This window comes from Nerophis lumbriciformis, linkage group LG20 (genome assembly GCF_033978685.3).
Source record: "Nerophis lumbriciformis linkage group LG20, RoL_Nlum_v2.1, whole genome shotgun sequence".
NCBI classification, from domain to species: domain Eukaryota; kingdom Metazoa; phylum Chordata; class Actinopteri; order Syngnathiformes; family Syngnathidae; genus Nerophis; species Nerophis lumbriciformis.
The window spans coordinates 21,772,219-21,799,344 of record NC_084567.2 but is presented as its reverse complement, the minus strand read 5'-3'; the positions used below and the strand labels follow the sequence as shown (position 1 = coordinate 21,799,344).

General features: G+C 44.5%; 1 protein-coding gene across 2 annotated transcripts in view; it reads left to right on the top strand.

Annotated features, from left to right (window-relative positions):
- ror2 (receptor tyrosine kinase-like orphan receptor 2) overlaps nucleotides 1-27,126 on the top strand; it is a 162,118-nt gene that overhangs the window by 68,795 nt on the left and 66,197 nt on the right. Inside the window, exon 1 of one of the 2 annotated variants that reach the window (XR_012051017.1) lies at nucleotides 7,216-11,536. The exons of the other annotated variant lie outside the window; for it this stretch is intronic. The gene's annotated coding sequence lies outside the window, so the exon portion shown is untranslated. Of the gene's footprint in view, nucleotides 1-7,215; nucleotides 11,537-27,126 lie in introns of those variants that run through there. 2 annotated transcript variants of the gene reach the window in all.

Sequence of the window (27,126 nt, the reverse complement as noted above, 5' to 3'; positions counted from 1 at the left end):
TTGATACATTTTGTATTATTTGCACAGCTATGTTATTTATTTTACGTGGAAAGAATATTTTTCTATTTTATTTGTTATGTAATTCTGTGTTACTTAAACAGTTTATTTTCTGTGCTGTTAATACCCATCTTGACTAACTGGGTTAATAAAAGTGCCACTGACTGTACAGTTGTCATTCACTTTTATTTCAGTGAATTTCGCCCAAAAATGAATATCCATCCATCCATCCATCCATCCATCCATCTTCTTCTGCTTATCCGAGGTCGGGTCGCGGGGGCAGCAGCCTAAGCAGGGAAGCTCAGACTTCCCTCTCCCCAGCCACTTCGTCCAGCTCCTCCCGGGGGATCCCGAGGCGTTCCCAGGCCAGCCGGGAGACATAGTCTTCCCAATGTGTCCTGGGTCTTCCTCGTGGCCTCCTACCGGTCGGATGTGCCCTAAACACCTCCCTAGGGAGGCGCTCGGGTGGCATCCTGACCAGATGCCCGAACCACCTCATCTGGCTCCTCTCGATGTGGAGGAGCAGCGGCTTTACTTTGAGCTCCCCCCGGATGACAGAGCTTCTCACCCTATCGCTAAGGGAGAGCATCGCCACCCGGCGGAGGAAACTCATTTCGGTCGCTTGTATCCGTGATCTTGTCCTTTCGGTCATAACCCAAAGCTCATGACCATTGGTGAGGATGGGAACGTAGATCGACCGGTAAATTGAGAGCTTTGCCTTCCGGCTCAGCTCCTTCTTCACCACAACGGATCGATACAGCGTCCGCATTACTGAAGACGCCGCACCGATCCGCCTGTTGATCTCACGATCCACTCTTCCCTCACTCGTGAACAAGACTCCGAGGTACTTGAACTCCTCCACTTGGGGCAAGATCTCCTCCCCAACCCGGAGATGGCACTCCACCCTTTTCCGGGCGAGAACCATGGACTCGGACTTGGAGGTGCTGATTCTCATCCCAGTCGCTTCACACTCAGCTGCGAACCGATCCAGTGAGAGCTGAAGATCCTGGCTGAATGAAGCCATCAGGACCACATCATCTGCAAAAAGCAGAGACCTAATCCTGCAGCCACCAAACCGGATCCCCTCAACGCCTTGACTGCGCCTAGAAATTCTGTCCATAAAAGTTATGAACAGAATCGGTGACAAAGGGCAGCCTTGGCAGAGTCCAACCCTCACCGGAAACGTGTCCGACTTACTGCCGGCAATGCGAACCAAGCTCTGACACTGATCATACAGGGAGCGGACCGCCACAATCAGACAGTCCAAAACCCCTTACTCTCTGAGCACTCCTCACAGGACTTCCCGAGGGACACGGTCGAATGCCTTCTCCAAGTCCACAAAGCACATGTAGACTGGTTGGGCAAACTCCCATGCACCCTCAAGGACCCTGCCGAGAGTATAGAGCTGGTCCACAGTTCCACGACCAGGACGAAAACCACACTGTTCCTCCTGAATCCGAGGTTCGACTCTCCGGCGAATATGAAAAATGAATATCTTTATATAAATATTTTCACCGTAAAATATATCGAGATATATATCGAATATCGAGTTTAAGTAAAAATATATTGAGATATACTTTTTCGTCCATATCGCCCAGCCCTACCCCTGCCATATGCCTTAACCAAACCCAATATTAGTTTATAAAACAGCATAAATGATGGAATATGAAGTGTTTATTGTAGATATTCTCTGCTCAAACGGCAAATAATTGTCGGACTTGTTTGTGCCTGGCGAGACGTACAAAGGTTTACACTTGTTGGGTGAGGTGGAAACATATACAATCTTATATATCCGCAAATACTTATTTTTATAGCAGTATTTAAACATTTCAACAAATCACTTTTGTCAGTACAACAGCTGTCTTTGAGTAAGTGAATTGAATATGAGTCATTATGTCACGGCTTGTCACAGCAGGCCTTATTTTGAGTTTGTTGACTTTTTCCTGTGTTTCATGATCTAGCGATATTTTTTTAGTTTCTCTTCCTGTTTTGGATTGTCCCTTCTGAAGCAACTTGACCCCTGCTTTAGCACGCTGTTAGGTCCATCTGATTTGTGTTAGTAATTAGATAGCCTTCTTCAGCCAGCCTCGTGCTATATTCAGCGCCCGAGAATTGACTGCTGTGGCACGTTGTTCATTCATTCCACGCCTCACCGTAACTGTTACCTAGTTTTGAGTTACCCCATAGTCTTTTTGTGTGCTCCTAAACGCACTAGTGTTTCGTTTTAAGTGCACTTCCCTGCGCGAGTGTTTTGTGTAGGGTTTGACTACTTGTCTAATTAAATATTATTTTACCTGCAAGCTGCATTCGTGCATTCCATCTGCATCTTGAAATCACGACAACTACCGCCAGCATGCGGAAACACGCAAGCGTGACACGTTAGATTTTACCTGTCAACTACGTGAAAAACATTTTTCTATGCTAGCATTTAAAGTTAGGTCACCACAAAGTCATATAGAAGTCCAAACAGGCTAAAACACGAGAAGAACGGTGTCAACAATTGATATTTGTATACCATAACAAGTCGTAGCGAAGATAGTTGTAGCAATTTTATATGACAAAAACTTTACTTACATGGGCAAATATGAGTCATAGGCCTTGTTCACACTGCAGGTCAATTCCATTTTTTCCCCCCGTATGTGACCTGTATAGGATTTTTTAATGTCAGTGTGAACAGTGCAATTCAACATTTTTCAAACACGACCCAGGCCTCTCTCGTATGTGGCCATAAATCGGATATATATCAAATATGACTGCAATATGAACGCTCCGATTGCGTTCATCCGACCAATACGTCAGCAGAGAGCAAAAAGCGTCTTAATTCTTCGCCAAACTGGACGGTAGCAAAATAAATAATTGACAAATGAGCGAAAAACAGGTAAACTCGATGTCAATGTTTCACCAGTCCTGCCTCTGACTGCTTGCCCACACGCCCATTGGAGCAAATGTCGAAGCAAATGTCCCACAACTGTGATTAACAGTAATTCGGTTCAGAAAATGTTGACTTTTATTGCACAAAATCTTTGAAATTGCAGATTCCAGAAATCCCTTTTTTTTTTTAGGGCTTTAGGATCTATGCCTCCACTTTTAGCTTTTTATGGCGGTATCTAGCCTGTTGATTTGGCTATAAACTCCTGTAATATTTGCTCCCACATCTCTCTTGTTCTGTGCCATATTGAATTTTTGCCCTTTATCTGAAAACTGGAAGTGGCCATGCTGTCGAGATTGTGATGTGATTGCAACCTTGCAATTAATGCTCACCTGTTAAAAGTGCAGTTTAAATGTAGATGTGCATTTATTAGAAAAAAAGAATGAATGTTATGGCAAGCAGAACAATTGTTGTTTATTACAATGATTTCCTTAGAATACGCATTGAGGCTGTAAAATGTGTTTCATCTGATTACTTGATTATTCGAACAAATCAATCGATAGATTACTCGATTACTGAAATAATCAATAGCTGCAGCCCTAGTTGAAACCACTATGATGACGACAATTCCTTCATTCATTTTTAATAGATTAGCTGGAGCCTATCCCAGCTGACTTCCGGCGAGCGGTCTTCAGCCAATCACGGGGTGCATCCATCCATACAGACAAGAAATCACACTCACATTCACACCTATGAACAGTTTAGTGTCTCCATTTAACATAACATGCACGTTTTTGGAATGTGGGAGAAAGCCGGAGTAACCCCACACACATAGGAGAACATGAAAAACTCCACTCAGAGATGCCCAACAGAGATTTCAACCCAGATCTTCTGACAGTGCAGCCAATATGCTCACAACTCAGCCACTGATGATAATAATCATGATATAGCATGAAAAAGATGGCAGTAAAAGTGTTAAAAGGAGCTTTTGTCTTTTAGGATTTACAGTATAAAGCTGATTGTGATGTCACAATGTTGAGAGGACAAGCAGAATGATTTTTTGTGTCTCACTGAGTTTGTGAAAATTCCATCCTACTTTCAAGATGGAGTATCTTCTGAGCTTACCATCATGTGAACAAAATGGTCACATTTCAGTGTGCCAGAGTGAGTGAAGGACAGAATGAATTTTGGGAAATAAACAAGATCTTGACATCAAACATCAAACATCAAATACTTCCTAGCTAAGCTGATTTTGCAGTGAACAACCTTATCAGACCTCTTGGAGCCCACAAATGGGCAAATACTTTTAAAGGGAAGTGACTGTGTTTTTATGAGATGGCTATTGTTGTTTTAACTCAGTCACAGTGATGGAGTTACAGTGTGTAAGCTGTCTGCACATGAAAACTCATAAAGTGGAAGATAGCATCAGAGCCAGTGGAGAGGAAATTCCATTTCAATGCCTGCAAGTGAAACCATCTGACAAGCCAGAGTGAAATAATACAGACATGATGTCAGAAACAACACATAATACTAGCCATGTTAAAGAATATTGTACCATCTGCTCAACATTTATCTTTCAAAACAACTTCTTAGGACATCTTTGGGGAAATTTGACATCTCACTGTTGTGTTTCATTGATTGTTTTAGAATGCGGGATCTGTTTTTCATGTTTTTATATTAGGCTAGCAAAGAATGCGAATTTGACTAACTTTGAATTTTGTATTTGTTTATTTATTCAAACATTTTGTATATGTTACTAAATAGGGAATTAAAGATAATTGAACAAAGAGGAAGACGTGCTAAACCTAATACAGTAATACCCTGGAGAAAAAAACAATAGTATTTAAACATTTTTTACCCTTTACTAAAATGTCTGGATTATGCTGCTGCATCGAGCACCACTGTGTGCTATGCAACTTGCTCATCCCCCTCCAAACTTTTCTTTTGGACACACAACTAACTGGTTAGCCTTAACATACAAACTGTAGATGCGAACATGTACTCACATGTGCTTGAACTAAATGCACGTCAAACATATTAAATGTTTGTTAGCTGCCAAAATATACTTTTTTCCTGTTTCTGCTCGTTTTTTGCTCTTAAACATGAAGAATGCTTTCTGGTAATATGCTGCATCTATTGATGTAGTGCTATTGTGAAATACCAGCTGTTTTTGACAGTGCAAACATTTTAAAGTATTTATGTAAGCCGATCATGTTTTTGAAAACTTTATTATGTCTATACATTGATCTTGCATCAGTGGTGTCAGCCACAGCAATGCAAGCAGATGAGATGTGTTGCGGGTGTATGCGTTGTTCTGGCTAGCGTTAGCCGAATAGTTTGTTTACAGACTTAGCCTGTGTTTCAAGTGGCCGTTTCGACATTATTTATTTACGGGAAGGGGGGCGGTTGAGTGTTTCAGTGGTGAATGATCAGTCCTGAACACATGATTTCCCCATACAAACGTCCCTTTGAAAAAAAAATTTAAAAAATCATGGTCCGAGCTTAACGCGCGCACTGAACCTTGTCAGGTCGACCTAACGATTCAAATAATTTTCATAAATCGTTTCATCCATAGTAAGTACTCACCACTAATGAAATACAAATACATATTATGGATAGAACAGATGGAATCAGAGTCACAATCAAGCCTTTAGCCTGGTCTTGTTATGTCTGGGTCGCATGTTTATGCGCTGGTTGTTTCCCCAAGATGCAGATGGATGTCTGGAAGTAGTGTGCAGGTAAGAAAGATGATTTATTACCATAAAAAGGCAAGAATACAAAAAATAGGAACCTGCCAATGGCACGGGAAGCTATAGTAAAGCATAGCACCGGACTAGCTAAAACAGGAACAAGAAGCAAGAATAACAAACATAACTTGTTGCGTGTCGCAAACAAAACTGCCAGGCAGAGTATGGCGTGAAGCAGGAATAAATAGCTCTCTGATTAGTGACCGGAGCAGGTGAGCGTCCCGACCACTAATCAGAGGCAGCTGACAATAATCAGCACCCATGGCAACAACAAAACAAAACATGATCCGAGCAACGGATCATGACAGGTCTTCATGCTTGCAACCACGCTTCTGCCTGTTGAGGCTCTGCCTTCATCTTCCTCGCTAGTTGTCTGAGGCCATGTCCACAGGAACAGAGATACCTAATAAACGCATTCTTACTCTGCGTTTTGGACTCTTGTCCACACCCAAATGCATACTTCTTTCCTTAAAAACGAAGACTTTTGGAAACGCTGGACAAGGTGTAGAGTTTCAAAACTCTCTGCTCAGCGTCACACGGCACAAACAAGACTTTTGATGATGTCACAGCTGTGCGCTGTCATTTTAAAATCTCAACAACACTGCCTTGCTGCCTTTAAACACACTGTAAGATGGTTTACTGTATGTTTGAATGTAAACATGTTTCTATTTTCACCCAATGTTGACAAAAAAGACGCATCAAAATAGGCTTTGCGACACTCCCGCCAGCGCTAATGACAGTAAGCTGTTTTGGATACGATTGCTGTCTAACCTCCACCTGATGGAACAACTGACAAGCAAGACTTATTGCGTTGTGTCATAAGAAAGATGCAACATTAGCTCATGTTTTAATCCTTATTTAATGACAAATCATTAAATTAACTTACGTGTGTTGCTTTAATTGTGTAGAAGGAGTCAGGCGTGACGTGTCATTAATTAAACACGATTGCGCTTCCACACTCCTGTAAAAATGTACGGTAACTAAAAGACCGTCTGGGGTACTTTGAAACTATTTTGACAATGTTTTCCATAAAAAAGATTTGAACACCAGTTACTTGTGTCTATCTGATCCAAATGAGGATTTGATTATTCCACTAGGGAGGATGTGCCCTCAGCAACACAGATATTTTTCAAAAGCATATGTTTCTGTTTTTCCCCTTTCATATACAAAAAAATACAGTTTTTGTCTCAGTCCAGGATGAAGATTTTCTAAATGGTTGCAGTGATGTTAAGTTTTCAACGTAGTGAGTCCCCGAAACCCATAGGTAAGTGATTTGAGTGTGTCCCTGGGAAATTCAATGAGTGCCCAATTATTACAATTTTTTTTAAATTTAAATTTTTTATATTATTTTTTTTGTTTGTTCCTTTGAGAGAAGCACGGTGGAACAAGGGGTTAGTGCGTGTGCCTCACAATAAGAAGTTCCTGGGTTTGATCATGTTCTCCCTGTCATTGCGTGGGTTCCCTCCGGGTACTCCGGCTTGCTCCCACCTCCAAAGACATGTACCTGGGTGTTATGTTTAGGACATCGTAGCTTGCCGTAGTTGTAAGCAATGCATGATGGGAATCCGGATGTTGTTTTGTTGTAATGAAGTGCCGGCTGAAATAAAGACACGCTAAGAAATAGCTCCGTGCCCGTCTACTTTATGGGTCGTAGACAAACTTACAAATACCGGGGACATACATAACAAGTGGCGACGAGGTGGTTTGAGAACCCACGGGCGCGGTATGTCTGGAATGTGTGTGTGTAGTCAAGTTTATGAGTGGCGGTGTTTTACTGAGGAGAAGCTAACGCGGCTAGTTAGCATTTGGCGCGTCACAGCCTGCGTCTGTTGTGAATAGCGCGAAGAGGAATAAAAAAAAAAAAAGGAGAAGAGGAGACGTGTGACATCACCGGAGGGAGGACCCGTCTGAGGAGGAATAATTGTCAGAGGATATTGCTAACAACCAGGAGCCTGAAAGGAAAATGGCAGGAGTCGTTGGTAATATTGGCCCTTTTGATGAACACGTGGAGCAGTGGAGTGCATATGCAGAACGTTTTGACTATTTTGTATTGGCAAATGACATTGCTAACGATAAAGTAGTACCCACATTTTTGTCAGTGATGGGTCCAAAGACATTTAATTTGTTGCGTGACCTGCTGCAGCCCACCAAACCGGGGACCAAAACCTATGCAGAAACAGTGGATGTTCTGACCCAGCATTTTTCACCCAAACCATTAATGCTCGCAGAAAGGTTTAGATTCCACAGACGCAATCAAGAAGAGGGGGAATCTGTTACCATGTTTGTTGCAGCGCTGAGGAAATTAGCTGAACATTGTGAATTTGGACAAGGTTTAAATGACGCATTAAGAGACAGATTGGTCCTCGGACTGAGAAATGAAGCCGCTCAGAAGAAACTGCTGACCAAAAGTAACCCAACGTTGCAGAAAGTCATTGAAATAAGTGTCGCCATGGAAATGGCCTCAAAAGAGGCTCACCAAATGAACGCTACAGGCGGAGTGCATACAGTTCAAACGGATAGACCTAGTGGACAAGGGACATGTTTCCGTTGTGGGAAATCAGGACACCTAGCCACGTCATGCTGGTGTAAGGATATGGACTGTCGCAGTTGTGGAAAAAGAGGCCATATCGAGCGGGCCTGCTTAAGAAAAAAGAACAAGGAGAAAACATCAAAGTCTGCCAACATACATGACTCTGTGAAGAACAGGAGAAAAACACAGGTGCACACTGTGAGACAAAGGGAGACTGTGTCCAGCGATTCTTCGGAAGGAGAACAGGAGATGAGTGTACACACACTGAATATAATGAAGATGGATGATGATTCTGAGGGTTACTGGGTGGAGCCCATGCTGGAGGGGCACCCAGTGAGTATGCAAATAGACACTGGTTCAAAAGCATCCATCATCTCAGATGGGGTTTACAAAAAAGTTTTGAGACACCTTCCGCTGCGACAGTCTGATACTAGGTTCAAAACCTATCTAGGGGAACCTGTACCCATGGCAGGAATGACTGATGTCATGGTCCAGAGTAACAATCAGGTGAGGAAGCTTCCCATCTATATTGTTAAAGGTGATTACCCGGCTATTCTGGGACGTGTGTGGTTAGAGAAAATGAAGCTAAGCTGGCACACTGTAAAAATGGTATCACCAACGGCTACTAGTCTAGCTGCTATTTTGAGGAAACATGATGAGGTTTTCCGGAAGGAGTTGGGCAGTATGAAGGACATTACTGTCAAACTAAACATTAAACCGGAAACAACACCAAAGTTTATGAAGGCCAGGTCGGTACCATATGCTATCCGATCGAAAGTGGGGGATGAGTTGGACGCCTTAGTTAAAAGCGGTGTTTTGGAACCGGTGACTGTCAGCGAGTGGGCCACGCCCATAGTTCCCGTACCCAAGAAGACGGGAGAAATACGAATCTGTGGAGATTTCAAAGTGACACTGAACCCTGTACTGTCAGCAGAACAGTATCCTCTTCCCCGCATTGACGATTTGTTTGCTGGGCTGAGTAAGGGGCAAAAGTTTAGCAAAATAGACCTTAACCAAGCCTACTTACAAATGCACGTGCATGAGGATTCTAAAGACTTGCTCACCATAACTACACAAAAGGGGCTTTTCAGATATTGTCGACTCCCTTTCGGGATCACATCAGCCCCTGCACTTTTCCAACGTGCCATGGATCAGATCCTACATGGCCTCCCTGGTGTACAGTGCTATTTGGACGATATTCTGTGCACAGGAAGTATGGACCAAGAACATCTGGACAATTTGGATGCTGCTCTTCAAAGGCTGAAAGAGTATGGGCTCAGGGTTCGCAAAGACAAGTGCGAATTTTTTCAACTGTCTGTTGAATATTTGGGACATGTAATTGATGCCCGAGGGTTGCATACTGCGCCATCAAAGGTTCGAGCGATAGTGGATGCCCCGCCGCCAGAGAATGTTAGCCAATTACGTTCATTCTTGGGCTTACTGAATTATTATGGCCGTTTTATACCGAATTTGTCATCCAGACTCAAGCCGCTACATGACTTACTTTGTCAAGGAAAGAAGTGGAATTGGAGTGATGCCTGTCAAGAGGTTTTTCAGAAAACAAAGGAGACATTAGTGACGTCAGGGGTACTGACCCATTTCGATCCATCACTCCCCATTCAGTTGGCCTGCGATGCATCCCCATATGGAGTGGGGGCGGTCATTTCACATTTAATGCCAAACGGGGTAGAGAGGCCTATAGCATTTGCATCACGGACCTTGAACAAAGCAGAGACTAACTATGCTCAGATAGAGCGGGAGACGTTGAGCATAGTCTATGGGGTTCGCAAGTTCCATCAGTACCTGTATGGGAGACAATTTACATTGCTGACAGATCACCGACCCCTGACGACCATCCTGGGGTCGCACACTGGGTTACCCTCACTTGCCGCGAGTCGCATGCAGCGGTGGGCGTTGCTCTTGTCAGCACACTCGTATGACATCAAGTATCGCAAGGCTGACCTGCACGGCAACGCCGATGCCCTGTCCAGGTTGCCTCTTCCTATCACCAGGCCTGAGCCGCGGGCAGCAGAAATCTTTTACTTCAGTCAAGTGGATGGTGCGCCAGTTTCTGCTGCTCATGTGAGGAGGGCCTCTCGCACTGACCCTGTCCTGTCTGCGGTGATGGACATGGTGATGGGGAGTAGATCAGGTAACGATGCCCCCAGTATTCAACCTTATCTCTCCAGGAGAGCAGAACTGTCGGTGCAATCTGGTTGCTTACTGTGGGGGAGGAGGGTGGTTATCCCGCCATCATTGCGTAAATCAGTTCTGTAACAGCTCCATGCAGGTCACAGTGGAATAGTTCGAATGAAGAAGATAGCAAGGAGTTACTTCTGGTGGCCAGGAGTGGACAGAGAGATAGAGACTACCGCCAAAACCTGTTCCTCATGCCAAGAAGTTAGGAAGGCACCCCAACTAGCTCCTCTACATCCCTGGGAGTTTCCCGAAGAACCATGGCAACGGGTGCACATTGATTTTGCAGGACCTGTAGAGGGTTGTATGCTCCTTGTGTGTGTGGACGCCCACAGTAAGTGGCCGGAAGTGGCCATAATGAAAACCACTACCACTGCAAAGACTATTGAGAGGCTGGGGGAGATTTTCAACCGGTTCGGTTCTCCTCTTCAGTTGGTCTCAGATAACAGGCCACAACTGGTGTCACAAGAAATGACTACCTTCCTTGAAGCAAATGGCGTACAACACATTCGATCTGCACCATTTCACCCTGCGACCAACGGTCTTGCTGAAAGGTTTGTGCAGACCATGAAGAAAGCTTTGAAAACATCTCAAGAGCAGGGATCATTTCACCAGAGATTGCATAGATTCCTGTTGAGCTATAGGAATACTCCCCATGCCACTACTAAAGTTTCCCCCGCTTGTCTTATGTTCAAAAGAAACCTTCGAACAAACTTTGACTTTCTGAAGCCAACAACGTTGAAGGATATTGTTCAGCATCAACAAGAGAAACAGATTAAACAAAGAATGCAGAATGCTAAAGAAAGAGTCTTCTCTTCGGATGAGCCAGTGTTAGCAAGGAACTACAGTACTGGCCCCCGATGGGTCCCTGCAACCATAGTCAAGCGATCTGGTCCTGTCTCTTACACCGTTAGTACTGCTGCTGGACTGGTATGGAAAAGACACGTCGATCAACTTCTTCAGGCAACAGCATCGACCCCCAACCAGCCGTCGGTGGATACTCCGAACGAGTCCGAGTTCAGCGCACCCCATCTCTTGCTGCCACCACCCCAAAGAACAATGGAATATACTGGTGAGACTTCTGCTTCCGACTCTTCACTACGAGATCCTGTGATGGATGTTCCAACACGCACGACTGTTCCAGAGTCACCCAGCGGAGACCGTAAGACTGAACATTCTGTTGAGCCCCGTTATCCGGTAAGAGAACGTCGTCCTCCAGAACGCCTGAACTTATAGACTCTATGTTTAGAGACCAACCCAAACCAACTGGGGCAGAATAATCCCCATGGGTGTGGTCACGGGGTGAGGCCGTTTAACCTCACCTCAGAGTTATGTTGGGTAACTGTTACCAAACTATAAAAAAAAATAAAATAAAGAAAAAAAAAAAAATAGGTGAAGTGCCCATGATACAGTTAAGTTAGGGTTTTTTCCTATAAGGATTTTGTTGTTGGGGAGGGGATTTTTTCTAAGGGGGGAGGAGATGTTATGTTTTGGACATCGCAGCTTGCCGTAGTTGTAAGCAATGCATGATGGGAATCCGGATGTTGTTTTGTTGTAATGAAGTGCCGGCTGAAATAAAGACACGCTAAGAAATAGCTCCGTGCCCGTCTACTTTATGGGTCGTAGACAAACTTACAAATACCGGGGACATACATAACACTGGGGATAGGTTGATTGGCAACACTAAATTGGCCCTAATGCCATCCATCCATCCATCTTCTTCCGCTTATCCGAGGTCGGGTCGCGGGGGCAGCAGCCTAAGCAGGGAAGCCCAGACTTCCCTCTCCCCAGCCACTTCGTCCAGCTCCTCCCGGGGAATCCCGAGGCGTTCCCAGGCCAGCCGGGAGACATAGTCTTCCCAACGTGTCCTGGGTCTTCCTCGTGGCCTCCTACCGGTCGGACATGCCCTAAACACCTCCTTAGGGAGGCGCTCGGGTGGCATCCTGACCAGATGCCCGAGCCACCTCATCTGGCTCCTCTCGATGTGGAGGAGCAGCGGCTTTACTTTGAGCTCCCCCCGGATGGCAGAGCTTCTCACCCTATCTCTAAGGGAGAGCCCCGCCACCCGGCGGAGGAAACTCATTTCGGCCGCTTGTACCCGTGATCTTGTCCTTTCGGTCATAACCCAAAGCTCATGACCATAGGTGAGGATGGGAACGTAGATCGACCGGTAAATTGAGAGCTTTGCCTTCCGGCTCAGCTCCTTCTTCACCACAACGGATCGATACAGCGTCCGCATTACTGAAGACGCCGCACCGATCCGCCTGTCGATCTCACGATCCACTCTTCCCTCACTCGTGAACAAGACTCCGAGGTACTTGAACTCCTCCACTTGGGGCAAGATCTCCTCCCCAACCCGGAGATGGCACTCCACCCTTTTCCGGGCGAGAACCATGGACTCGGACTTGGAGGTGCTGATTCTCATCCCAGTCGCTTCACACTCAGCTGCGAACCGATCCAGTGAGAGCTGAAGATCCTGGCCAGATGAAGCCATCAGGACCAAATCATCTGCAAAAAGCAGAGACCTAATCCTGCAGCCACCAAACCGGATCCCCTCAACGCCTTGACTGCGCCTAGAAATTCTGTCCATAAAAGTTATGAACAGAATCGGTGACAAAGGGCAGCCTTGGCGGAGTCCAACCCTCACCGGAAACGTGTCCGACTTACTGCCGGCAATGCGAACCAAGCTCTGACACTGATCATACAGGGAGCGGACCGCCACAATCAGACAGTCCGAAACCCCATACTCTCTGAGCACTCCCCACAGGACTTCCCGAGGGACACGGTCGAATGCCTTCTCCAAGTCCACAAAGCACATGTAGACTGGTTGGGCAAACTCCCATGCACCCTCAAGGACCCTGCCGAGAGTATAGAGCTGGTCCACAGTTCCACGACCAGGACGAAAACCACACTGTTCCTCCTGAATCCGAGGTTCGACTATCCGGCGTAGCCTCCTCTCCAGTACACCTGAATAGACCTTACCGGGAAGGCTGAGGAGTGTGATCCCACGATAGTTAGAACACACCCTCCGGTTCCCCTTTTTAAAGAGAGGAACCACCACCCCGGTCTGCCAATCCAGAGGTACTGCCCCCGATGTCCACGCGATGCTGCAGAGTCTTGTCAACCAAGACAGCCCTACAGCATCCAGAGCCTTAAGGAACTCCGGGCGGATCTCATCCACCCCCGGGGCCTTGCCACCGAGGAGCTTTTTAACTACCTCAGCAACCTCAGCCCCAGAAATAGGAGAGCCCACCACAGACTCCCCAGGCACTGCTTCCTCATAGGAAGACGTGTTGGTGGGATTGAGGAGGTCTTCGAAGTATTCCCTCCACCGATCCACAACTTCCGCAGTCGAGGTCAGCAGAACACCATCCGCACCATACACGGTGTTGGTAGTGCACTGCTTCCCCTTCCTGAGGCGGCGGATGGTGGTCCAGAATCGCTTCGAAGCCGTCCGGAAGTCGTTTTCCATGGCTTCCCCGAACTCCTCCCATGTCCGAGTTTTTGCCTCCGCGACCGCTGAAGCCGCACACCGCTTGGCCTGTCGGTACCTGTCCGCTGCCTCAGGAGTCCCATGAGCCAAAAGAACCCGATAGGACTCCTTCTTCAGCTTGACGGCATCCCTCACCGCCGGTGTCCACCAACGGGTTCTAGAATTACCGCCACGACAGGCACCAACTACCTTGCGGCCACAGCTCCAATCAGCCGCCTCGACAATAGAGGTGCGGAATATGGTCCACTCGGACTCAATGTCCAGCACCTCCCTCGTGACATGTTCAAAGTTCTTCCGGAGGTGGGAATTGAAACTCTCTCTGACAGGAGACTCTGCTAGACGTTCCCAGCAAACCCTCACAATGCGTTTGGGCCTGCCAGGTCTGTCCGGCATCCTCCCCCACCATCGCAGCCAACTCACCACCAGGTGGTGATCGGTAGAAAGCTCCGCCCCTCTCTTCACCCGAGTGTCCAAAACATGAGGCCGCAAATCCGATGACACAACTACAAAGTCGATCATAGAACTGCGGCCTAGGGTGTCCTGGTGCCAAGTGCACATATGGACACCCTTATGCTTGAACATGGTGTTCGTTATGGACAATCCGTGACGGGCACAAAAGTCCAATAACAAAGCACCACTTGGGTTCAGATCCGGGCGGCCATTCTTCCCAATCACGCCTCTCCAGGTTTCACTGTCGTTGCCAATATGAGCGTTGAAGTCCCCCAGTAGAACGAGGGAATCACCCGGGGGAGCACTCTCAAGTACTCCCTCGAGTAAATCCAAAAAGGGTGGGTACTCTGAGCTGCTGTTTGGCGCGTAAGCGCAAACAACAGTCAGGACCCGTCCCCCCACCCGAAGGCGGAGGGAAGCTACCCTCTCGTCCACCGGGTTGAACTCCAACATGCAGGCTCTGAGCCGGGGGGCAACAAGAATTGCCACCCCAGCCCGTCGCCTCTCACTGCTGGCAACGCCAGAGTGGAAGAGAGTCCAGCCCCTCTCGAGAGAACTGGTTCCAGAGCCCTTGCTGTGCGTCGAGGTGAGTCCGACTATATCCAACCGGAACTTCTCTACCTCGCGCACTAGCTCAGGCTCCTTCCCCCCCAGCGAGGTGACGTTCCACGTCCCAAGAGCTAGCTTCTGTAGCCGAGGATCGGACCGCCAAGTGCCCTGCCTTCGGCTACCGCCCAGCTCACATTGCACCCGACCTCTATGGCCCCTGCTATGGGTGGTGAGCCCATTGGAGGGGGGACCCACGTTGCCTCTTCGGGCTGTGCCCGGCCGGGCCCCATGGGGACAGGCCCGACCACCAGGCGCTCGCCATCGTGCCCCAACTCCGGGCCTGGCTCCGGAGGAGGGCCCCGGTGACCCGCGTCCGGGCGAGGGAAATCTGAGTCTCGGTTCTTGCATTTCCATAGAAGTCTTCGAGCTGCTCTTTGTCTGATCCCTCACCTAGGACCTGTTTGTCTTGGGAGACCCTACCAGGGGGCATGGAAGCCCCCGGACAACATAGCTCCTAGGATCATTGGGACACGCAAACTCCTCCACCACGTTAAGGTGGCAGCTCAGAGAGGAGTGGCCCTAATGTGTAAATGTGAATGTTGCCTGTCTATCTGTGTTGGCCCTGCGATGAGGTGGCGACTTGTCCAGGGTGTACCCCGCCTTCTGCCCGAATGCAGATGGGATAGGTTACAGCCACCCCCACGACCCTGAGGGGGACAAGTGGTAGTAAATGGTTAGATGGATATTCTTTTGACGGTGGTATGGTATGATATGGTTATAATTGATGGATATTCTTATGTTCATGTTTCTGGAAGTGAACACAATTCCAAATTTTGTGTTCTCCTATCCCTGTTTACTCGAGAAAAACGGGATCTTGTCGGAAGCGGCATGTATACAGAGATGCCGTCTGTAGATTAAGTATATTTCTTCACCTCTACGGCAGTTACGCAGTATGTTTTTTAGATTTAATTAAATCACGTCCCCTAAGCGTTTAAACACAATTGACACGAATGAGCACAGCATTGAACATTGGAAATGTGTGTATATTTACGATGATGTTCATATATTTAAATGTTGAAATGAAATCTGTGGTTACTGGCTGGTTGTTTAAGTCAAGGCTAAACTAGCATGTTGCTATACTGTGTAAAGGGAGATGTCTGTGCTGAGCAGACGCACATCATCAGCAATTAACAACTATTTTTTCTAGTCGACAAGTCATTGACTATCTTAAAAATGATCAGACTAATCAAATTATGAAGTGTACACATATTCAGTCGGCTTTTAAATTCAGCTTGAGATATTTTTAGGCATGTGCTAACTAACAAGAAAAAATACTACTTCATGACTGTGCAGCTCAGTCTGTCACAAAAATATAATTTTATTAAACTTTTGTCTATTTAAAAGCAAGGAGGGGCAAGCAAAGTGCTGATAAAAACGAATAATATGTTTTAAATTAATTAAACAAAGGACAGTCAAAATAGCAGCAATAACAACAAAACGACACCAAGTCTATCTAGCATCTTAAAAAATAAAAAGTATTTTGTGATGACGATGAGGATGATGATGATGAAGAGTTTAAAAAGATGCACACAGGTATGGAGACAAAGTTTTGTTGGCTAAAATGATAGTTAAATCTATTTTTACACACAACTTTGTCGCCCTGGAGAGTTAGCGATCCCATCCTCCAGATGTCCGACAAGCCCCTGCTTTAAATGCTCCCCCATCACAGACGTAGTGCCGTTAAAAGCAAGGTGTGCTGTGCAAATTGAGTTATTCATGTCTTGGACGTGTATTGGACAAAATGAACGTGAGTGTATATTAATGTGAACAATGGGCATATTTTGGACATTTAAAAAAAATCTAGTGGTGAAATGTTTTTGAAAAGATGCATGTTGGTGTGGATGTTGTCTAAGTGTCAGCAGTGGAGAATAATGTTTTAGTTTTAGTTGGATGAACTCCAGATGGATAAATAATGCACTATCCATTTTTTCTCATTAAAAGTTTAGAAATTTTCTGTTTGATATTTTGTTTTCATGAAGACAACTAGGAAGTTGTGGATAAAGGAGTATATGACATCTTTGTGAGTAGTCTTTTTTCCTTTAATCACCACCAAGCCAGTCAAATAATGTGTGCATGGAATGTTGCCTCAGGGTTTTTTTCACCTTAGGGTTATCAGATACAGACCCCTAGCTTTTATGGCAGAGCTCATAAACGTTTGACGCAGGAGGTGTGATTGGAAGGTGAATAATGAAAGTCTAATAGTACAAATTAGAGATGTCCGATAATGGCTTTTTTGCCGATATCCGATAATCCGATATTGTCCAACTCTTAATTACAGATTCCGATATCAACCGATACCAATATATACATTCGTAAAATTAACACATTGTTATGCCTAATTTTGTTGTGATGGCTCGCTGGATGCATTAAACAATGTAACTTTACCATGAATTGATTAACGTGGACCCCGACTTCAACAACTTATTCGGGTGTTACCATTTAGTGGTCAATTGTACGGAATATGTACTGTACTGTGCAATCTACTAATACAAGTTTCAATCAATCAATCAAAAACAAGGTTTTCCAAAATAAGAGAACAACTTCAACTCCAGTTATGGAAAAAAGTGCCAACATGGCACTGCCATATTTATTATTGAAGTCACAAAGTGCATTATTTTTTTAAACATGCCTCAAAACAGCTTGGAATTTGGGACATGCTCTCCCTGAGATAATCCTGATACTCATTACAACTACGGGAAATACTACAGGTAAAAGCCAGTAAATTAGAATATTTTGAAAAATTTGATTTATTTCAGTAATTGCATTCAAAAGGTGTAACTTGTACATTATATTTATTCATTGCACACAGACTGATGCATTCAAATGTTTATTTCATTTAATTTTGATGATTTGAAGTGGCAAAAAATGAAAATCCAAAATTCCGTGTGTCACAAAATTAGAATATTACTTAAGGCTAATACAAAAAAGGGATTTTTAGAAATGTTGGCCAACTGAAAAGTATGAAAATGAAAAATATGAGCATGTACAATACTCAATACTTGGTTGGAGCTCCTTTTGCCTCAATTACTGCGTTAATGCGGCGTGGCATGGAGTCGATGAGTTTCTGGCACTGCTCAGGTGTTATGAGAGCCCAGGTTGCTCTGATAGTGGCCTTCAACTCTTCTGCGTTTTTGGGTCTGGCATTCTGCATCTTCCTTTTCACAATACCCCACAGATTTTCTATGGGGCTAAGGTCAGGGGAGTTGGCGGGCCAATTTAGAACAGAAATACCATGGTCCGTAAACCAGGCACGGGTAGATTTTGCGCTGTGTGCAGGCGCCAAGTCCTGTTGGAACTTGAAATCTCCATCTCCATAGAGCAGGTCAGCAGCAGGAAGCATGAAGTGCTCTAAAACTTGCTGGTAGACGGCTGCGTTGACCCTGGATCTCAGGAAACAGAGTGGACCGACACCAGAAGATGACATGGCACCCCAAACCATCACCCAACCATGCAAATTTTGCATTTCCTTTGGAAATCAAGGTCCCAGAGTCTGGAGGAAGACAGGAGAGGCACAGGATCCACGTTGCCTGAAGTCTAGTGTAAAGTTTCCACCATCAGTGATGGTTTGGGGTGCCATGTCATCTGCTGGTGTCGGTCCACTCTGTTTCCTGAGATCCAGGGTCAACGCAGCCGTCTACCAGCAAGTTTTAGAGCACTTCATGCTTCCTGCTGCTGACCTGCTCTATGGAGATGGAGATTTCAAGTTCCAACAGGACTTGGCGCCTGCACACAGCGCAAAATCTACCCGTGCCTGGTTTACGGACCATGGTAGGAGCTCCAACCAAGTATTGAGTATTGTACATGCTCATATTTTTCATTTTCATACTTTTCAGTTGGCCAACATTTCTAAAAATCCCTTTTTTGTATTAGCCTTAAGTAATATTCTAATTTTGTGACACACGGAATTTTGGATATTCATTTGTTGCCACTTCAAATCATCAAAATTAAATGAAATAAACATTTGAATGCATCAGTCTGTGTGCAATGAATAAATATAATGTACAAGTTACACCTTTTGAATGCAATTACTGAAATAAATCAAGTTTTTCAAAATATTCTAATTTACTGGCTTTTACCTGTATACTTTGACTTTCACAAAGTGCATTATTTTTATTTATTTTTTAAACATGCCTCAAAACAACAGCTACAAAAACAATGAAGGCACACAGCTTCAGTCCAGAGTATACTAGAGCAATAAAGTAAACAATAATATAGTCCTCCTTTAGTGCAAGACTGCCTGGTATACTGTATAACAGGAAATTATAAACTGGGCTCAATCTGCCCTGCTCTAACGTATTTGTATGAGTAACAAAAATGTGCTGCAAGCGAGTGGTGAGTGCTTGAAGTGGCCTTGCAGTCAGCCATCCATCCATCCATCCATCCATCCATCCATCCATTTTCTACCGCTTGTCCCTTTGGGTGGAGTCTTTAAGCGACAACTGTGTGGTACTACTTTTTTTCGGTGTTTGCTTTTCATCCATCTTCCGCTTGTATTCATCGTGGGAGATCAAATTGCTTGTATTAAAGGAAGACGTCTTGGTTCCTCCTTGCATAACCAACTTTTTTGCAGTCAGACACACTTTAAAATAATCCCAAACCAAAGACATGGTGTCGTTAGTCAGTCACCGAGCGAGCTCGCTTGTTAGCCACAGCTCCAGCACCGGCAACAACACACTGTTGTTGTTGTTATGCTGCGCTCGCGGCGGTTTGTGTGCTTACGGACTGTATCCCTGTATCAAGCGTCGCCAGTTAACCTCTCATGCTGCAGTCGTGCTGCAACTCCTGTGTTGTGTGTGGGAGAGGGGCGAGGGGAGGGGCTGCTGACTGGGAGACGCAACTGCTCTGTACTGTTCCCTATGTCCGCGTTTTACTGGATATGTACCGCTCTGTACAGTGGCATTTTAAAAAGTAATTAATTTTACTTTTTGAAACCGATACCGATAATTTCCGATATTACATTTTAAAGCATTTATCAGCCAATAATATCGGCAGGCCGATATTATCGGACATCTCTAGTACAAATAATACCATTTTCTATCCCAATGAATTTGTTGTTGTCTTGTAAGTCATGTCCCTGCTCGAGCAGTCCAGACAGAACATTTTAAAACACTATTAAATACCCTGCCTTCCGCCCGATTGTAGCTGAGATAGGCTCCAGCGCCCCCCGCGACCCCGAAGGGAATAAGCGGTAAACAATGGATGGATGGATTAAATACGATAGCGGTGCAAAATAGCTTCCCCACAAAATTAACCTGCAATTTACTTTATGAGGAAGGTGGTGTTCCGCACATTTTTTTTGCTGGCCACAAAGTACTTAGTTACTACTTTGCAAATGTTAGAGCTGCACAAGTTAACATGCTATTATCGAATTAACTCATTAAATAATTAACACAGGAAATAATTGTCTTTCATATTACAACAGTTTTTATCTATTATCATGTGGAAAATGTGTATCCTCCGAAGCAGTACTAAGTCTCACCAGAAAACAATTTCAGGAAGAAGAAGAACTAGCAAGAAAAGTAAAGCTGAAGAAAGGTGCCGGAATTGAACAAAATTATTAATAGACATTGCTATCTTATTATCACCATATTGGAGCGTGAGGTACTACTGAGATGCAATACACAGCGTTTATAACCAGCTAACCAGTTCCAAGTATTGAATCGAGTACAAAGAATGGATAAAAGCAAAATAAGCTTGAGAAGTAAAGGACACACTAAAATTGGCCCTAGTGTGTGAATGTGAGTGTGAATGTTGTCTGTCTATCTGTGTTGGCTCTGCGATGAGGTGGCGACTTGTCCAGGGTGTATCCCACCTTCTGCCCGAATGCAGTTGAGATAGGCTGCGGTGGAAAATGGATGGATGGATGGATTTCAGAAGAAAAAAGCGTTGATTTATATTCCGTTGCTTCGATTAATCGTTTAATGAGTAACTAATAAAAAATCTGCACCGCATAAACTGCCGGAAACTTTAAAAGTGTCATATTATGTTAATGTTTCTACATTTACAAAGCTTCCTTTTGGTCTACATCAGTGGTCCCCAACCTTTTTGTAACTGCGGACCGGTCAACGCTTGAAAATTTGTCCCACGGACTGGGGTGTTATTATTTATTTATTTTTGTCATAAAAAATACAATCATGTGTGCTTACGGACTGTATCCCTGCAGACTGTATTGATTTATATTGATATATAATGTAGGAACCAGAAATATTAATAACAGAAAGAAACAACCCTTTTGTGCGAATGAGTGTGAATGAGTGTAAATGGGGGAGGGAGGTTTTTTGGGTTGGTGCACTAATTGTAAATGTATGTTGTGTTTTTTATGTTGATTTAATAAAAAAAAAAGAAGCCCCCTTCGACTGCATCTTCTTCCCGTCGGCCATGTTGTAGTTTTTAGCGCTTCCATATCGAGTCTAACGACATATAAGTAGAACTATACACTTCTTTTTATTAAAAATTGCAACAGTGGAGGATTTTAGCATGCATGTATGAGTCAATTTTCCCCACAATAAGAGAGGATAAAGAAAAATAAATAACTTGTTGACAAAAACTTTGGACAACAACTGACACAGACTCACACAAAGCTCTTCGTGGCGATATCGGCTGAAGTAACTAAGACAAAAGACGTCGCTCAAGTCTCAAATTTTGTTTGGAAGAAGGCACGTTTGTTTTATAGATATCCCCGCCATGCCTCCATATATTTCACATTTTTGGGACTTAAGTGGATCCCAAAAACATGGCGGCTGTGCCAACAACTTGAGGGTTCCAGGTTCGATCCCCACCTCCGTCATCCTAGTCACTGACGTTGTGTCCTTGGGCGAGATACTTTACCCCCCTGCTACCAGTTCCACCCACACTGGTTTAAATGTAACTTAGATGAAGTTCAGTATGTAAAGTGCTTTGAGTCACTAGAGAGTAACACTATATAAATGTATTTCACTTCACTACCAACATGTAAGAAGAGTTGGTTTTGCATGACTGTTGAATTGTTTCTGTTATTTTGTCAGTGTTTATTTGAATTGTACAATACATGTTTAACTTGTGCATATCTTTACTACATAGGCATATGTAGTAGGGGTGGGCGATACTGGAAAATTTGGTATTGATCTGATACCTTGTCAATATAGGGCGAGTATTGCCGATAATGATACCTATATTGATTTGAAATGCCATGATCACAGTATAACTTTGTAAATTTGCAACTATTCAGTTGATTATGATTATGAGAACTCACAAAAACTATTTTATGGAAAATGAACTATTTTTAGAACTAAATACAATAATACAAATGAAAAAAATAGTAAAGTCCCTAAAAAAATGACTCACGTATTACATTCTACTACACACAATTTGAAACTCTCCTTGTTCGTGTGCACATGGCCTAAAACTAGTGTAATGTGGTGCCACCCTCTGGTCCGTCAGCATGTGTACAGCTGAGTTTTGAAACATTTTTAGAATTCTAATATTTTTGGGGGGAAGAATTGAGAGCATTACAATAATCCAAAAACAGAAAATAAAAGCATGCATTAGCCTCCCTCTGCTGGCCTGAGAGAGAAATGGCCAGAGTCTGACAATATTTTTAAGATGAAAAAAGCAATTATATTATATTGTATATAATATTTTTGATATGTGGGATGAAAGTCCCGCGACGCCAAAAGGGACAAGCGGTAGAAAATGGATGGATGGATGGGATGAAAGTCAGTTCAGAGTCAAATATCATCCCTATATTTTTTATGGGTTGGGTTGGTTTAAATTCTTGCGATTTTGGTAAAAGTTTCTCTTTTTGGCCCTTAGGACCTATAACTAAAACCTTTGTTTTGTCCTAGTTGAGCTGGAGAACATTAACTCTCATCCATGGCTTGATGTCTAAAATGCAGTTAAAAAGGGTACCTATAGGTTGTATTCACCTGAGGTCACATCCGGCTCCCTAACTATGCGAGGCTCAAAGTGGTGTACCAGCGAGCGTCTCTTGTCATAGTGTTCTTGGTGGCATTTTGCTTTTTTCAAAGAAAAATGCCCTCTGTGTGCGTTGTTTTAGGTTGTTGAACTTGTTTAAATCGCGAAAAGGATTAAAGTTTATTCAGAGTTCTTTGAAAGGTAATAAAGGGCAATAGATGTCTGTTGCACGCTTTCCAGTCCACGGGAGCAGAGTCAAAGAACGCACTAGTTTGCAGTGATCACTTAGTTAAAAGTTTGTTTGATATACTTTTAACATTTAGTACATCCCATTTAAGTATTATCTTGATATTATTTGTATTTGATCTTGTTTTGGATTTCAAAACACATATTTGCTACGAGTGTTTTGTAAACCACCAACTCGGCGAGTCTAAGGCCCCGTTTACACTAAGCCGAATAAGGTTATCCAGGGTGAATCACACCTAACTTTATCCGTGTCCACACACAACAATTCCACCCGGGGGAGCACTCACCAGTACTCCCTCGAGTGAATCCAAAAAGGGTGGGTACTCTGAGCTGCCGTTTGGCGCGTAAGCGCAAACAACAGTCAGGACCCGTCCCCCCACCCGAAGGCGGAGGGAAGCTACCCTCTCGTCCACTGGGTTGAACTCCAACGTGCAGGCTTTGAGCCGGGGGGAAACAAGAATTGCCACCCCAGCCCGTCGCCTCTCACTGCCGGCAACGCCAGAGTGGAAGAGAGTCCAGCCTCTCTCAAGAGAACTGGTTCCAGAGCCCTTGCTGTGCGTCGAAGTGAGTCCGACTATATCTAGCCGGAACTTCTCCACCTCACGCACTAGCTCAGGCTCCTTCACCCCCAGCGAGGTGACGTTCCACGTCCCAAGAGCTAGCTTATGTAGCCGAGGATCGGACCGCCAAGTGCCCTGCCTTCGGCTGCCGCCCAGCTCACACTGCACCCGACCTCTATGGCCCCTGCTATGGGTGGTGAGCCCATTGGAGGGGGGACCCACGTTGCCTCTTCGGGCTGTGCCCGGCCGGGCCCCATGGGGACAGGCCTGGCCACCAGGCACTCGCCATCGTGCCCCACCTCCGGGCCTGGCTCCAGAAGGGGGCCCCGGTGACCCGCGTCCAGGCGAGGGAAATCTGGGTCCTTTGTTCGTGTTCTTCATAGAGGTCTTCGAGCTGCTCTTTGTTTGATCCCTCACCTAGGACCAGTTTGCCTTGGGAGACCCTACCAGGGGGCATAGAAGCCCAACATAGCTCCTAGGATCATTGGGACACGCAAACTCCTCTACCACGTTAAGGTGGCAGCTCAGAGAGGAGTAAATTTAACTTATCTGAACAATATCCAGTGTTTGTGGTATTTCAATTACCTGGAATCCAGTGTGCTGTGGGGCCCTATTGTAGTGAATCACACCTCAGACATCATAAATTAATCAAATCCTTATTAGACAATGTGATAAAGAACATTTAACATGCATTCGCCGTTTTCCTCGACGGCCAGGTAATACAAAGCACACTCTACCTTTTTTATCACATCCACGGGAGCTCGCATTCTCCTTGTCTCTCCTTCGACAAATGGACGAAATTTTCGCTAAGTAGCATCGCAGCTAATCCGGCCGGACATTCGAAAGTTCTCTTTCCGACTGAGGAGTGTTGTATCCCAAATAGCTGCAATCGCTTTCTCTTAAGGTACCGTATACATGTGTGATTTCCACAAGCGAAGAAGGAGAAACACGGGTATGTCTGGATGACTCGCCTTCATATTTCCAGTGGTTAGCTTCAAGCTTTATTATGAAGCTGGCTGGCTGTGGCGTGTTCTTTCTGACGTCACTTCCTGTGTAGGCGAGTTCTTTCTGGCGTCACTTCCTCTCCGAACTCACTTTGTAAACGATCAATGAGTCCATACAAAGCTAAGTGCAGGAAATTCAAGACTTACCCGTGTACAAATCCATTTTCCATATGAGTTTGGAAATTGTGCTGGCTGTAAATATAAATGGAATACAATGATTTGCAAATCATTTTCAATCCATATTCAGTTGAATATGCTACAAAGACAACATATTTGATGTTCAAACTGATAAACATATTTTTTGTGCAAATAATCATTAACTTTAGAATTTGATGCCAGCAACACGTGACAAAGAAGTTGGGAAAGGTGGCAATACATACTGATATATTTGAGGAATGCTCATCAAACACTTATTTGGAACATCCCACAGGTGTGCAGGCTATTGGGAACAGGTGGGTGCCATGATTGGGTATAAAAACAGCTTGCCAAAAAATGCTCAGTCTTTCACAATAAAGGATAGGGCGAGGTACACCCTTTTGTCCACAACTGCGTGAGCAATTAGTCAAACAGTTTAAGAACAACGTTTCTCAAAGTGCAATTGCAAGAAGTTTAGGGATTTCAACATCTACGGTCCATAATATCATCAAAAGGTTCAGAGAATCTTGAGAAATCACTCCACGTAAGCGGCATGGCCGGGAACCAACATTGAATGACCGTGACTTTCGATCCCTCAGACGGCACTGTATCGAAAACTGACATCAATCTCTAAAGGATATCACCACATGGGCTCAGGAACACTTCAGAAAACCAATGTCACTAAAAACAGTTTGTCGCTACATCTGTAAGTGCAAGTTAAAACTCTACTATGCAAAGCGAAAGCCATTTATCAACAACATCCAGAAACGCCGCCGGCTTCTCTGGGCCCGAGATCATCTAAGTTGGACTCATGCAAAGTGGAAAAGTGTTCTGTGGTCTGACAAGTCCACATTTCAAATTGTTTTTGGAAATATTCGACATCGTGGCATCCGGACCAAAGGGGAAGCGAACCGTCCAGACTGTTATCGACGCAAAGTTCAAAAGCCAGCATCTGTGATGGTATGGGGGTGCATTAGTGCCCAAGGCATGGGTAACTTACACATCTGTGAAGGCACCATTAATGCTGAAAGGTACATACAGGTTTTGGAACAACATATGCTGCCATCTAAGCACCGTCTTTTTCATGGACGCCCCTGCTTATTTCAGCAAGACAATGCCAAGCCACATTCAGCACGTGTTACAACAGCGTGGCTTCGTAAAAAAAGAATGTGGGTACTTTCCTGGCCCACCTGCAGTCCAGACCTGTCTCCCATCGAAAATGCGTGGCACATTATGAAGCATAAAATACGACAGCGGAGACCCCGTACTGTTGAACGACTGAAGCTCTATATAAAACAAGAATGGGAAAGAATTGCACTTTCAAAGCTTCAACAATTAGTTTCCTCAGTTCCCAATCGTTTATTGAGTGTTGTTAAAAGAAAAGGTGATGTAACACATGGGTCGAGGTGGGGGACCTTAAACGATAGTTTAGTGTGGCTGAAACGGGGCTTAGGCTAAATAATTATTCGTTTAAGGGGTTAAACGACTTAGTGCAGACATGGCCTAAATCAAACAAAGCAAAAAACGAGTTGAGTTAAGCTTTTACCAACGTTGAGCTCTAGTTATATGTTGATATAGACGGGATACATCACACGTATTTGTAACGGCGCGTGCAAGTACAACAAGGCAACAAACATGGCTGTAGATGTGAAGTTAAATCTGAAATGCAACTTTACACGAGCAAAAGCGATGCATAATTATCCGGGAGACTCTTGATACCAATTTCCTTGACCCAGCCACACACCAAGAAGTTGTAGGCCTCCATGGTTTTCCAAGTTTTAATCTGTTTTGTCGCAAAGAATGAAGTCTGGAGCACCAGTTCGTTCGACGTGTCCGGGAACGCGTGTAGTGGATAATTCTTGAGATCACGTGACAAATCTTTTTTGAGTATAGGGATGGATTCCATTGCATAATTTGCATTTTGTGCTCATTTCTGCTTTTAGTGGTAAGATCTAGGCCTCTTGCGTACTCAGATAGCTTGCACTCTGTTTGCTACACAGTAGAACAAAAGTCACATGATTGAATACAACCTATAGGGCTCAAATGGCCACATCATTTTGAAATGCATTGTGTGCTGGGTAAACATACTTGTTGGATAAAGGCTTTGTTTACAGCGTGGAAGTGAGCAACAAACTTGATTAAAATGCATCGTACGAAAAAAAAACCCAAAAAAACAAGGGACCATACCGAGACAAACTGCACCAAAAGCTGGCTACCTGCAAAAAAGAATAAAAACGGTATACTTGACTCATATGAGCTTTGAGCATGTTCGATGGAAGAGAGAATTACATCGAGTAAAAGAGCTGCCACACTTGTCTATATTTTGTAACTGAGTCAGTTTTAATACCGGTGAAGAATTTCAGAGTGCAAAGTTGTCCTTTTTTCAAATTGTGATTG